Below are 12,250 nucleotides of genomic sequence, written 5' to 3'. Positions count from 1 at the left end.
TTAGATTGCAGGCAAGCCTTTGAAATGGCAACCCAAGAGGAAGTTATTGATTTGCCAATCTGTATGCATGGCTTCTCTATAGACGATGAGCTGCTAATGCAGGCACACCATGCAAAACAATAGTCCACACATGTTTGTGTTAGGAAACACCATGGCACACCATGCAAAACAATAGTCCACACATGTTTGTGTTAGGAAACACCATGGCACACCATGCAAAACAATAGTCCACACATGATTGTGTTAGGAAACGCCATGTCACACCATGCAAAACAATAGTCCACACATGTTTGTGTTAGGAAACACCATGGCACACCATGCAAAACAATAGTCCACACATGTTTGTGTTAGGAAACGCCATGGCACACCATGCAAAACAATAGTCCACACATGTTTGTGTTAGGAAACACCATGGCACACCATGCAAAACAATAGTCCACACATGTTTGTGTTAGGAAACACCATGGCACATCATGCAAAACAATAGTCCACACATGATTGTGTTAGGAAATGCCATGTTACACCATGCAAAACAATAGTCCACACATGATTGTGTTAGGAAACACCATGGCACACCATGCAAAACAATAGTCCACACATGTTTGTGTTAGGAAACACCATGGCACACCATGCAAAACAATAGTCCACACATGTTTGTGTTAGGAAACACCATGTTACACCATGCAAAACAATAGTCCACACATGTTTGTGTTAGGAAACGCCATGGCACACCATGCAAAACAATAGTCCACACATGTTTGTTTTAGGAAACGCCATGTTACACCATGCAAAACAATAGTCCACACATGATTGTGTTAGGAAACGCCATGTTACACCATGCAAAACAATAGTCCACACATGATTGTGTTAGGAAACGCCATGGCACACCTGAGTCTTCATTACAAGCATGCTTTCATATCGTTGCTGTTCCTTTTTTACATGCTGTTTATTTTCCCCATTTATCTCTACCTGTTTTTATTCTGTTTTTATTAATGTTCTGCAGTCAGAGCTTCATCTTACTTGAATCTTAGCCACATAGTAAGAGGTATATTACTCAAAAGGACACCGTACTCCTGTGTCCTTTTGAGTAATATATACAGTATCCTGTATATATTTTATACCTCATTTATCTTGGGGAAAGCTATTCAACTTGAAGTTTTGCATCACTCATTTCTTTTCTCATCTTTTCTGTGTGTTTTTTTATGGTGCACAAGTGAATTGATTACTGTAATGGTCATAACTATGTAAAACTGAGCCACTAATGATGGACCATATCAAGACATCCTCAACATTTTATTCGTAACTTTGTAATTGCTTCGAAATTGCTTGGAAATAGTTACTTTGCTCTCAGTATGTGGGTGACATACATGAAGTATTTTATTACTAAATGCTGCTATTTCCTTTATTAGAAAATAACTAGTCCACACACCACAAATCATCATCAGTGATGTCACAGTTACATCATTATTGATCATTATGATCTTATGTGACACTCCTGGTTTTTTATCCATCCACTGTTTCTCTACTTTCTGTCCCTTGTCCTGTTTCACCCCTTGTCTTTGTGTGCCAATTTGCTCACCAACTTATGTTCTTGCCCATCACTGATGATGTCACAAAGCCTATGACATCATCAGTATCTTGGACATCATGTTCACATCACAATTATGTCACAATGTCTATATCATCAATGATGTCACAATTTGCCCAAGTGTAACCAAAAACCAGAATTGCTCGAGTGACATCACTGATGGCATTGTGTCATTATCAATGCCTATGACATCATCTCTGCTCTTTGGCATGCACAGTGCGCAATTACACAACTTTGGATTACTGATGACATCACTCACTGATGACATCAACCACCAATATCTGTCATTGGGCCAGATATTGGCCCGATGATATTGATGGTGATGATGTCACAATGCCCTAAAATGACCTGGGAAGGCATAAAAACGTGGAATAGGCCGTTATACCACCAAAGAGTGACATTTCCAACCTATGTGCAAAGGTCTTATAGTTTCTGACATGCATACACTTTTACGGAAGGATAAGAAAGAAAGAAAGAAAGAAAGAAAGAAAGAAAGAAAGAAAGAAAGAAAGAAAGAAAGAAAGAAAGAAAGAAATATACACAGCAAATACAATAGGGTTTCCAGCCTCTTCGGGGCTTGAACCCTAATTATCATCCAAGATCCATCCCTACTCTGTTCCCTCATTTTTCCACATATCTCCCCTTCTATTTATTTATTTGTTTGTTTGTTTGGCGATAGTTTATGTTATTTGGGAATCACCTGAATGTGTGAGACCAAGGGCGTCGTTTTGGTCTCAAAGTTGGTAGGGTCGAGGACGGCATGAGGGGAGGCCCGCAAGGGCGGCGCCGAAAAAAATTTGAGGTTTTTGTTTTACCTTTTTTAGCCATATTTAGACGAATATCTAATTTTAAATCAACATTAGGATTATACTGTTGTGATGTCATTATTCAGTATCTTCTCCTTTTCTCAATAACTTTCATGTCACCACCTGCTCAGCTCTCCTGTCAACATAATTGTAACTAACAAACACAAACTGTTTTAGCCAAATTCATATCAAAATGACACCTACAAACACAGGTACACAACCCAAGCCGTACACAACACACAAAGTCATCATCGATAATAAAAAAAAACATACAGAGGGACATTTATTTATTCCTGATAGGAACGATTGAAAAATAAAATAAAATATATTCTGTTGTTTTTAACTTTACACCACCTCTTTTTGTTACTTATTGGGTCATGAAACTGAAACCATGCATATAGCCACCTGCATACCTGACTTCGGGAGCTTGGCAATTGGCATCATGCATGATTAGCCAGTAGCATCCCAACGTGTCACACAGGTAACATTACTTAAGAGACAGACTAGACACTTACTTTCTTGGTTGTTGCTAAAAAATCTGTCAGTGTCACTCACTGTCTGTCGTTCACTCGCTCACTGTCTCGCAGCTCGCTCACCTTCAATTATCTCGCCAGGCAGACAGACAGTCATCACTCACCACCATGCTGCTGCTCTCTCGGAATCAAGTTACCGCGGACGCGGCGTCAGATGACTTCCTGCCTGACCTGCCTTTCATTTCAAAATAAAAGCGATCCCGTGTTTTTCATGCTTTTCCATGCAGATTGTTTTATAAAAAAAAAAAAAAAAAAAAAATTCCCCTCTGAAATATTAGGGGAGGTCCGGACCTCCCCGTTCTCATAGCTAGCTACGGCCCTGCGCCATGTGCTTCAGCTGCGCGCTGTACTTTGCTAAATTAGCATCGATGCTAGCGGGACTTGCCTGCTTGCTGCTGCTTGCACTGCTGCACTGCTGCGTCACTGCTGCTTGCTGGTAATGTTAATCCCATGTCAGAAAAAGTCTCCAGATTTAACTGTGTGTGTGGGTGGGCGTTTGTTTGGTCATCAGCCAAATGAGCCAATCAAACGTGAGTTTGGGGAAAAAATTTTGGACTGGCCCATTCAGTTGTGAAAAACAGGGGTAAATGTAATTTTGAACATATGCAAACTAATTTCACTCAATAATGGTCGGGTCAATTCTATCCTTGCAAAATATGGGAAGACAATCTAAATGACCTATATAACTGCACTCCAAAGATAATGCAAATAAGGTTGCTTAAAAGTTGGTAGGGACAATTGGACATCCTGAAATGTTGGTTGTGACTTGTCACGACGGTCCCTATGCAAATCGACGCGCTTGTGTGAGACGTCTTGAATCAGCTGAATGTGTGAGACATCTTGAATCAGCTGAATGTGTGAGACATCTTGAATCACCTGAATGTGTGAGACATCTTGAATCACCTGAATGTGTGAGACGTCTTGAATCACCTGAATGTGTGAGACATCTTGAATCACCTGAATGTGTGAGACATCTTGAATCACCTGAATGTGTGAGACATCTTGAATCAGCTGAATGTGTCAGACATCTTGAATCACCTGAATGTGTGAGACGTCTTGAATCACCTGAATGTGTGAGACGTCTTGAATCAGCTGAATGTGTGAGACGTCTTGAATCACCTGAATGTGTGAGACATCTTGAATCAGCTGAATGTGGCAGACATCTTGAATCAGCTGAATGTGTGAGACATCTTGAATCAGCTGAATGTGTGAGACACCTTGAATCACCTGAATATGTGAGACGTCTTGAATCAGCTGAATGTGTAAGACGTCTTGGAAGTTGAGAGCAGCTCTTCTTTGTATTGCATAAGCACCTAAACAGGTTTTATCTGTTGTTTCAGTCAAACTCATATCTGTGAAGGTACGGCCATGGCATGGTACGGCATGGCATGGCATGGCATGGCATGGTACGGCATGGCATGGCGACTCATTCAATTCCTCTACGTTCTCATCATCATCCGCCTCTGTCATCTTTCCAAAGTCCGCTACGCTCATGTCTCGTGTCGTTGCTGTTTTGTTTGGTTCGGCATGAAGATGTTTTTTTCCCCAGGCGACGGACGCGCCCTATTCTGCCTCTGATTTGCTTAGTCTGATGATTTACCCTAACCTTAACCAATCGTCAGTCCTAAACCCAACCCAATCAGAGGCAGAGTAGGGCGGGTCTTGCTGAGAACCTGAGTGTCCATCATCAAGGAGGCTAAAAAAGGACAAGACGGTCATACGGAGGTGCTTCTACCTGGCTTCTACAGTATCGGCTACACTTGACGCATTGTCTCCTCCTGTTCTATTCCAGACGGTAGCAGACATTCCCACTGCCTGGGAGCTTTCAGCTTTGCTCATGGGTTTTCTCTCTGGGGAAGTAACGTGTAGTGTTTGTTGGACGCTACGGTGCTACTTGTGGTCTGTAAATAGCTTTGCTACTGAAAACACTACATGTAATTGATTCAAAAGGAGCGACGCTACCACCACGCTACTGAGAAATGTAGTTAAGCTATGTAGCATCGCTACTTGTAGCAAGCTCCTGCCCAACACTGGTGGTGGGAGAGTCTAATGTGGAGTTAGGCAGGGGTGCAATGACAGGAGTGGTGCAGACCAACATGAAGGTAGGTACGGACTGAGGGACAGGGGAGTGCGGTGCAGACAAAAGCTATGTTTCGATGACAGGGGGAGTGGTTGACTCTTTTGTAGGCGTTTGGATGGCAGGGGGAGTGGTTGACTCTTCTGTAGGCGTTTGGATGGCAGGGGGAGTGGTTGACTCTTCTGTAGGCGCTTGGATGGCAGGGGGAGTGGTTGACTCTTTTGGATGCGTTTGGATGGCAGGGGGAGTGGTTGACTCTTTTTGAGGCGTTTGGATGGCAGGGGGAGTGGTTGACTCTTTTGGAGGCGTTTCGATGGCAGGCGGAGTGGTTGACTCTTCTGTAGGCGAGGGAGCAGCATCATTCATCTGGGGAGCAGTATAATCCATCAAGGGCTGGAGATATGGGACTTGAGTGAGAGACATCAGTTGCGCTATACTGGCTTGTATAATGCCAGGGGGGAGTGGTTGACTCTTCTGTAGGCGTTTGGATGGCAGGGGGAGTGGTTGACTCTTTTGGAGGCGTTTCGATGGCAGGCGGAGTGGTTGACTCTTTTGGAGGCGAGGGAGCAGCGTCATTCATCTGGGGAGCAGTATAATCCATGAGGGGCTGGAGATATGAGACTTCGTTTAAAGGAGTGAGAGACATCAGTTGCGCTATACTGGCTTGTATAATGCCAGGGGGAGTGGTTGACTCTTCTGTAGGCGTTTGGATGGCAGGGGGAGTGGTTGACTCTTCTGTAGGCGTTTGGATGGCAGGGGGAGTGGTTGACTCTTTTGTAGGCGTTTCGATGCCAGGGGGAGTGGTTGACTCTTTTGTAGGCGTTTGGATGACAGGGGGAGTGGTTGACTCTTTTGTAGGCGTTTCGATGCCAGGGGGAGTGGTTGACTCTTTTGTAGGCGTTTCGATGACAGGGGGAGTGGTTGACTCTTTTGTAGGCGTTTCGATGCCAGGGGGAGTGGTTGACTCTTTTGTAGGCGTTTCGATGCCAGGGGGAGTGGTTGACTCTTTTGTAGGCGTTTCGATGACAGGGGGAGTGGTTGACTCTTTTGTAGGCGTTTGGATGACAGGGGGAGTGGTTGACTCTTTTGTAGGCGTTTGGATGACAGGGGGAGTGGTTGACTCTTCTGTAGGCGTTTGGATGACAGGGGGAGTGGTTGACTCTTTTGTAGGCGTTTGGATGACAGGGGGAGTGGTTGACTCTTTTGTAGGCGTTTCGATGACAGGGGGAGTGGTTGACTCTTTTGTAGGCGTTTGGATGGCAGGGGGAGTGGTTGACTCTTTTGTAGGCGTTTGGATGCCAGGGGGAGTGGTTGACTCTTTTGGAGGCGTTTGGATGACAGGGGGAGTGGTTGACTCTTTTGTAGGCGTTTCGATGACAGGGGGAGTGGTTGACTCTTTTGTAGGCCTTTCGATGACAGGGGGAGTGGTTGACTCTTTTGTAGGCGAGGGAGCAGCGTCATTCATCTGGGGAGCAGTATACTGGAGATATGGGACTTTGTGTAAAGGAGTGAGAGACATCAGTTGCGCTATACTGGCTTGTATAATGCTCCCTTTATCCATGGGCGTGATGGGGGTGCTGAATGAGGACGATGCCAAGCCGCCGCCTGGGACCGTAGGTCGGAGATCGACAGCCGAGGAGGGCGTGGGCACTGTGGTAGCGTACCTGCTGCTCTTGCCTGCCTGGCTCCACCGGAGGAACCACTTTCCACGCTTCTTCTGTCGGAAGAGGACAAGGGGATCGCGGGTGTAGTTATCGCCATCTTGCATGGTCTCAGGGAGGGGAGTATCCTTCGTCTCGGGGAGCAGTAGAATGCAGATGTTGCAGACGAGTGTCAAGCATGCAAAGCTAACATATAGAAGGAAATAGCCCTCCTGCTTGTGGAGCTCCATAATAGGTCCAGTCAGCCTGCCGAAGCCTGCACTGGCCATGGCCAGGCCCAGACCACCACCCCTGATGATGGTGGGTGTGATCTCAGCGCAGAACAAGATGCTGAGGATGCCGACTATTTGTGAGGAGAACATGCCAACGATGGAGAAGAAAATGGAGAAGTCCCTTTTCAGCTCCAATTGCAACTCCACATTCAGCTCGATACTGTACTTCCCCAGGAAGTTGAGCAGGGTGAGCTGCAGCAGTGCCGCCATGGCAGTGAAGATCATGAAGAGGAGGAGGGTGCCTCGTCGCCCTATCCGTAGCACAACGGGGCACATGACCATGCAGGAGGCCACAGCGATGGCTGCCATGGTGTAGTATTTAGCGTAGAATTCAAAGAATATGGGGTTGAACAGGTTGGCCTCCTGGGCCTCGGGGTCCGTCATGCGGCGTTCGAAGCAGTGGTAGATCCCATGGCCGGTCAGCGAGTTGACGCAGAGGTTGACAACGTTCCTCCACAGGTTCTTAGTCCCGATTATTTTGACAATGCATGTCTTTTTGGGTTCCTTTTGAAGAGCTCTTTCCAGTCTTGTGAGGATCTGATCAGCGTCTTGCTCCGTGTTCACATGGTTCTTCTTTGCAATGTGCCCCATACTCCACTTGGAGTGGGCGTACTGCTGAGTGGCCAGCAGCCAGCGCAGCGACTCGGGGAAGATCCAAATGTAGGACAGCATAAGCAGCAGGGGGCAGATGATGACAAACTGGAGGAACTGCCAGTCACGACAGAGGTGTGCAACCCCAGGTATCAGCAGCTGACTACCCAACATCACAAAACTGGGCACCATGTTCATGGAAAAACGGTGTAGTGGCAGACACAGCTCCATTCTGAGGACGTAGAGAGACAGGGTTATCCCTGCCAAGCCGAAGCCCTCAAAGAAGCGCAGAGTGGTGAACATGGTAATATTGTCGGAGAAGGCCACAGTTAAACCAAACACGAGCTTGAAGACCACCGAGACTATCAGCACAGGGTGGCGGCCAAACCAATCAGCAAGGACTCCAAACACCAGGTATCCGAAGATGTTTCCCACCAAGAGGGAGAACTTTGCAATGTGGACATTCCACGCCATGTCACACACCAGACTCCACTTGGTAACCACATTCTGTTCGAGCCCCGCGCACAGCTCAAAGGTCCACTCTTTGCACGCGGGGGTACAATTAATGATCACAGGGTGAGTGTGATCACTTTCATTGTGAAAATGCGGTGTGTGGTTTGAATTAACACATGTGCTTTTACATGGTTGGGCAAGAAAGAAGATATCAGAGTACTGGCTGAATCCAATAAATAACACCGGGATCCATGTCAGCAAGATAAATTCTTTCTGGTAGTTCCCAAATCCCCCGAGAAATGGCAAAACACAGTCGTCGAACCGTGTCAGCACATCCGGCGACATGGACAAATTCTTCAATTGATGGTCCTCCGTTTCGAGCTGCACCACTGCCAGCAATAGTCATCCAATTTATAACCAGCAGGGATGGATTTTATGTCATGTCTATCATGGGTATGACATCATCAGTGAGTTCATGACATCAATGATGATGTCACTGATTATGTCACAATTAAGTGTCATCATCAGTTCAGTGGACATGGTCATTGTGACATCAGTGATTTTATGATATCACTGATCACAATTCTAGAGTACACAATACTAGAATTGACGGAGTAATCTCGCGCATGTGATCTCACGCATGGAATCACAGGTCGTGTGGTGTCACAATCTGGCCGTGACATCACACCTTTTGGTGTGATGTCACACCGATGACATCACAAATTTGCTGAGGTGACATCACAATTGCGCAAGTGTGAACTTATGATGGAGTATTGAGCCTCAGTCACTTTTGAGATTGTCATCAGTGGGTATGCCATCATCAGTGAATTTATGAGACATTGATTATGTCACAATGTCTATGTCATAGGAGGCATTGTGACATCACTGATGATGTCATCAGTGATGTCATAAGAGCACATGACTGATGATGTCATAGGCACTGATGGAAACTTAAAGGACTTTACCGTGGGGAATATGAATATTATTAAATCTCACGCCCCTAAGGTTTTCGAATCCGTTGAAATTTTTGAAATTGGTTGTTTCCCGCCAGAGATCTCAACCATCTCTCACATATTTTTCGGGCCGGCCGACGCGTTACGCGTCATCCGGCCCGAGTCCGCTTTGCGGAACTCGTGCCCCTATGAACTACAAGTGTTGTGAGCCATGGTCCCGCCTCTAGAGGTCCTCCACGCCCCTTCAGAGGTCTTCAACAAAAACGAAAAGGCAGCCATCTTTTTCCCCCCACCTAGCATACTGTAGCTAGGTTAGCTTTCCATAGCTCCTTGCCAAGAGACCATATCTCTGGAACGGAAGCACCAAAAGACACGGGACTGGCGGCATTGGAAAGCTCGTCAAATTTTACATCTAGTAGTAGGTGAGTTGAAGTAACGAAATCAACGCTGAGCAATGTACCCATTTTTACACATTTTTACAGAAAATAGTTACAACATCAGATGCGCGTAACTCCTACGAAAATGCCTTAAAATGCATGAATTTTTTTTTATGAAGACATCTCCCGACATATATACTTTGGTTTAAATTTGGTGCAATTTGGTGCAATTTTATTTTCGATTTTTTCTTCTTCTCTTGTTTTATTGTCGAAGCCGTCTTCTTCTTCTTTGAGTTTTATGGCGGTTGGCAAACATATATGTGCATTACCGCCACCTACTGGAGTTTGATATCAGCCAAATGCCTGAGGGGTGGGCATGGAAACGAAGGCCACGCGAGCCCAGTGCATTGTGGGAAATGTAGTATTTCGGGTCCCCGCACCCGCCCCTCCCCTCCACCACCCCCCCCCCCCCCCCACACACACAGAGTGGATTTCTGGTGATATCTCTGGCGGGAAACAACCAATTTCAAAAATTTCAACGGATTCGAAAACCTTAGGGGTGTGAGATTTAATATATATTCATATTCCCCACGGTAAAGCCGGCCTTTAAGTGGCACTCACACTCACTCTCTCACACACACACACACACGGATGTAAAAAAGACAGCGCATGCTGTAGTATGTATATATTTGAAACTAAAATCCTGGCTCCCCCTGGCCAGTGACAGTGAATAGACTAGGTGACAACCAAGTATGGTGACAAGCTGGAGAGACAGTTGACGGTCGGAGAGACGGCATCCGGTACGGGATGGGTTTTAGCACCCCAGCCTGGCTCTCTCGTGAGGGAGAAATCCACAAACGCTACGGATCAGCCTCCTGAAAATCTGTGTAAACATCGGCGCGGCCTGGGGTCCTTCATGCCAGAGCGAGGTGCTCGGCGCAGGCGAATGACGTGCACCGCACAGGCCTCCTTGAGGCATCCTCCCTGCCCATGGTACGGCATGGTAGGATTGCCTTCTTCCACGGGAGGTTCTGGTGAGACGAAGGAGGTGCCCGGCCTGGAATCACCCCACAGGGCCTTAGACCTCCATGCACCGAAGGGTCTTGCAATACTGCGGTGTAGCACTAACTCTATTGCAGCGAATCGGGCGTGATCAACCCTTCCGCGGGCAACGTTGCAGACAGAGTAGGGAGGCTGATCCGTGAGCGGCTGCTTCTGGGACGCGGGTCGGGGTCGTAATCGGCCTCGGCTGGGTCTACTGGGCGAAGGTGTATGATGTTGACAGACCCCGAAACACCCCACGACCCCAGTTAACATCACTGATGACGCGTCCCAGCGCATGCTGTAGTATGTATATTTGAAACCCAACGGAACCCGAGTGGCGTGTGGGTTGGAGTCACGTTTCAGACTGAAAACAAAACTTGTCTGAGATGACAGGTAGTAGCATGTTGATGATTTGATTTGACAATTCTTGGGACTGGATTTGACGTTGGCCAATCCTGGCGTGTTCTGCCCCCAAATCGAGTGGGATTCATTGTGTTGTGGCGCTACGCGAGTGGAGAACCAGACAACCAGGCAGCTGCAGCTGGTTCCGTGTGGAGCTGAGCTGAGAAACCGAGGCAAATGTGCCGCCTGTCGGTCTGGAATGTCAGAGGGGCCGTGGTAAAACCCATGGACATAACGTTATCCTAGAGTCTGGCAAGCAAGACTAACGTTATCCAGGAAAGCGAGTTTAACGAGCAGTTACATGTCTTTGCATTCAAAGAGATTATTGTTTCCTTTATTTTGTATGTTACATCTATTGGCCAAGTTATAGAGAAAAAAACATAACATGGATGTAACTGGGACGTATCATCAGTGATGTACAGTACCCTGTACGGCAACCATTTTAGGGCATCCTCCTCATTCAGAGGTTTAGCTGTCATTCCTCAGTCGAAGCGCTGTCAGTTGTCATGTCTCCTAGTAAACCATGTCGAGTGTGCTCTGAAATACCTTCAGTCCTCACACGAAAACGCTGTCATTCTTCCTGCATTACTGTTTCACTCCTCACACGTCAGTCATCGCACAATACGGCATCACTCGTCAGTCATCACTCGTCACTCGTCAATCATCACTCGTCGGTCATCACTCGTCAGTCATCAGTCCTCACTCGTCAGTCATCACTCCTCACTCGTCAGTCATCACTTATCACTCAAACTAGCTGTCAGTCATCACTCCTCATGTCTCACCCGAAAACGCTCACAGAAAATTGTAAAATAGCAACGTTTTGGACCAACGTTGCTATGTTACAATTTCGGCTCGAAAATTATAAAATGGTAACATTCTGAGATCTTAGGGTTAGGGGTAGGGTAGGGGGAGGGGTTAGAAACAGAAGATCTCTGTAAACCATGCCCAAACCACACCCACCCCTGTAGAAACTTACTTTACCATTTTACAATTTCAGAGCCAAAATTGTAAGAGCAACGTTGGTCCACAAACGTTGCTATTTTACAATTTTTTTGGAGATCGGGTTGTCATTTCTCCTGCAACATGCCTCAGTTATCACTCAAACTCATCACACACGGAACAACAACCAAAAACAACGAATGACAGCGTTTTCGTGTGAGACATGAGGAGTGATGACTGACAGCTAGTTTGAGTGATAACTGAGACACGTTGCAGGAGAAATGACAGCGTTTTCGTGTGAGACATGAGGAGTGATGACTGACAGCTAGTTTGAGTGATAACTGAGGCACGTTGCAGGAGAAATGACAGCGTTTTCGTGTGAGACATGAGGAGTGATGACTGACAGCTAGTTTGAGTGATAACTGAGACACGTTGCAGGAGAAATGACAGCGTTTTCGTGTGAGACATGAGGAGTGATGACTGACAGCTAGTTTGAGTGATAACTGAGACACGTTGCAGGAGAAATGACAGCGTTTTCGTGTGAGACATGAGGA

At 46.4% G+C, this 12,250-nt stretch overlaps 1 pseudogene across 1 annotated transcript in view; it reads right to left on the bottom strand.

Moving 5' to 3' along the window:
- The window catches only part of LOC310770799 (solute carrier family 22 member 23 pseudogene), a 45,162-nt pseudogene extending 36,836 nt beyond the window's left edge, over positions 1-8,326 (bottom strand). The window contains exon 1 of the transcript in view: positions 6,669-8,326. The product of the transcript in view is annotated as a solute carrier family 22 member 23 pseudogene (transcript). The remainder of the gene's footprint in view (positions 1-6,668) is intronic.
- Between the last annotated feature and the right edge of the window lie 3,924 nt (positions 8,327-12,250).

This window comes from Poromitra crassiceps, assembly GCF_964638095.1.
Source record: "Poromitra crassiceps genome assembly, contig: HAP1_SCAFFOLD_230, whole genome shotgun sequence".
Lineage (NCBI taxonomy): Eukaryota > Metazoa > Chordata > Actinopteri > Beryciformes > Melamphaidae > Poromitra > Poromitra crassiceps.
Note: the sequence above shows the minus strand (reverse complement) of the source record. Positions and strands in the feature narration are given on the sequence as shown.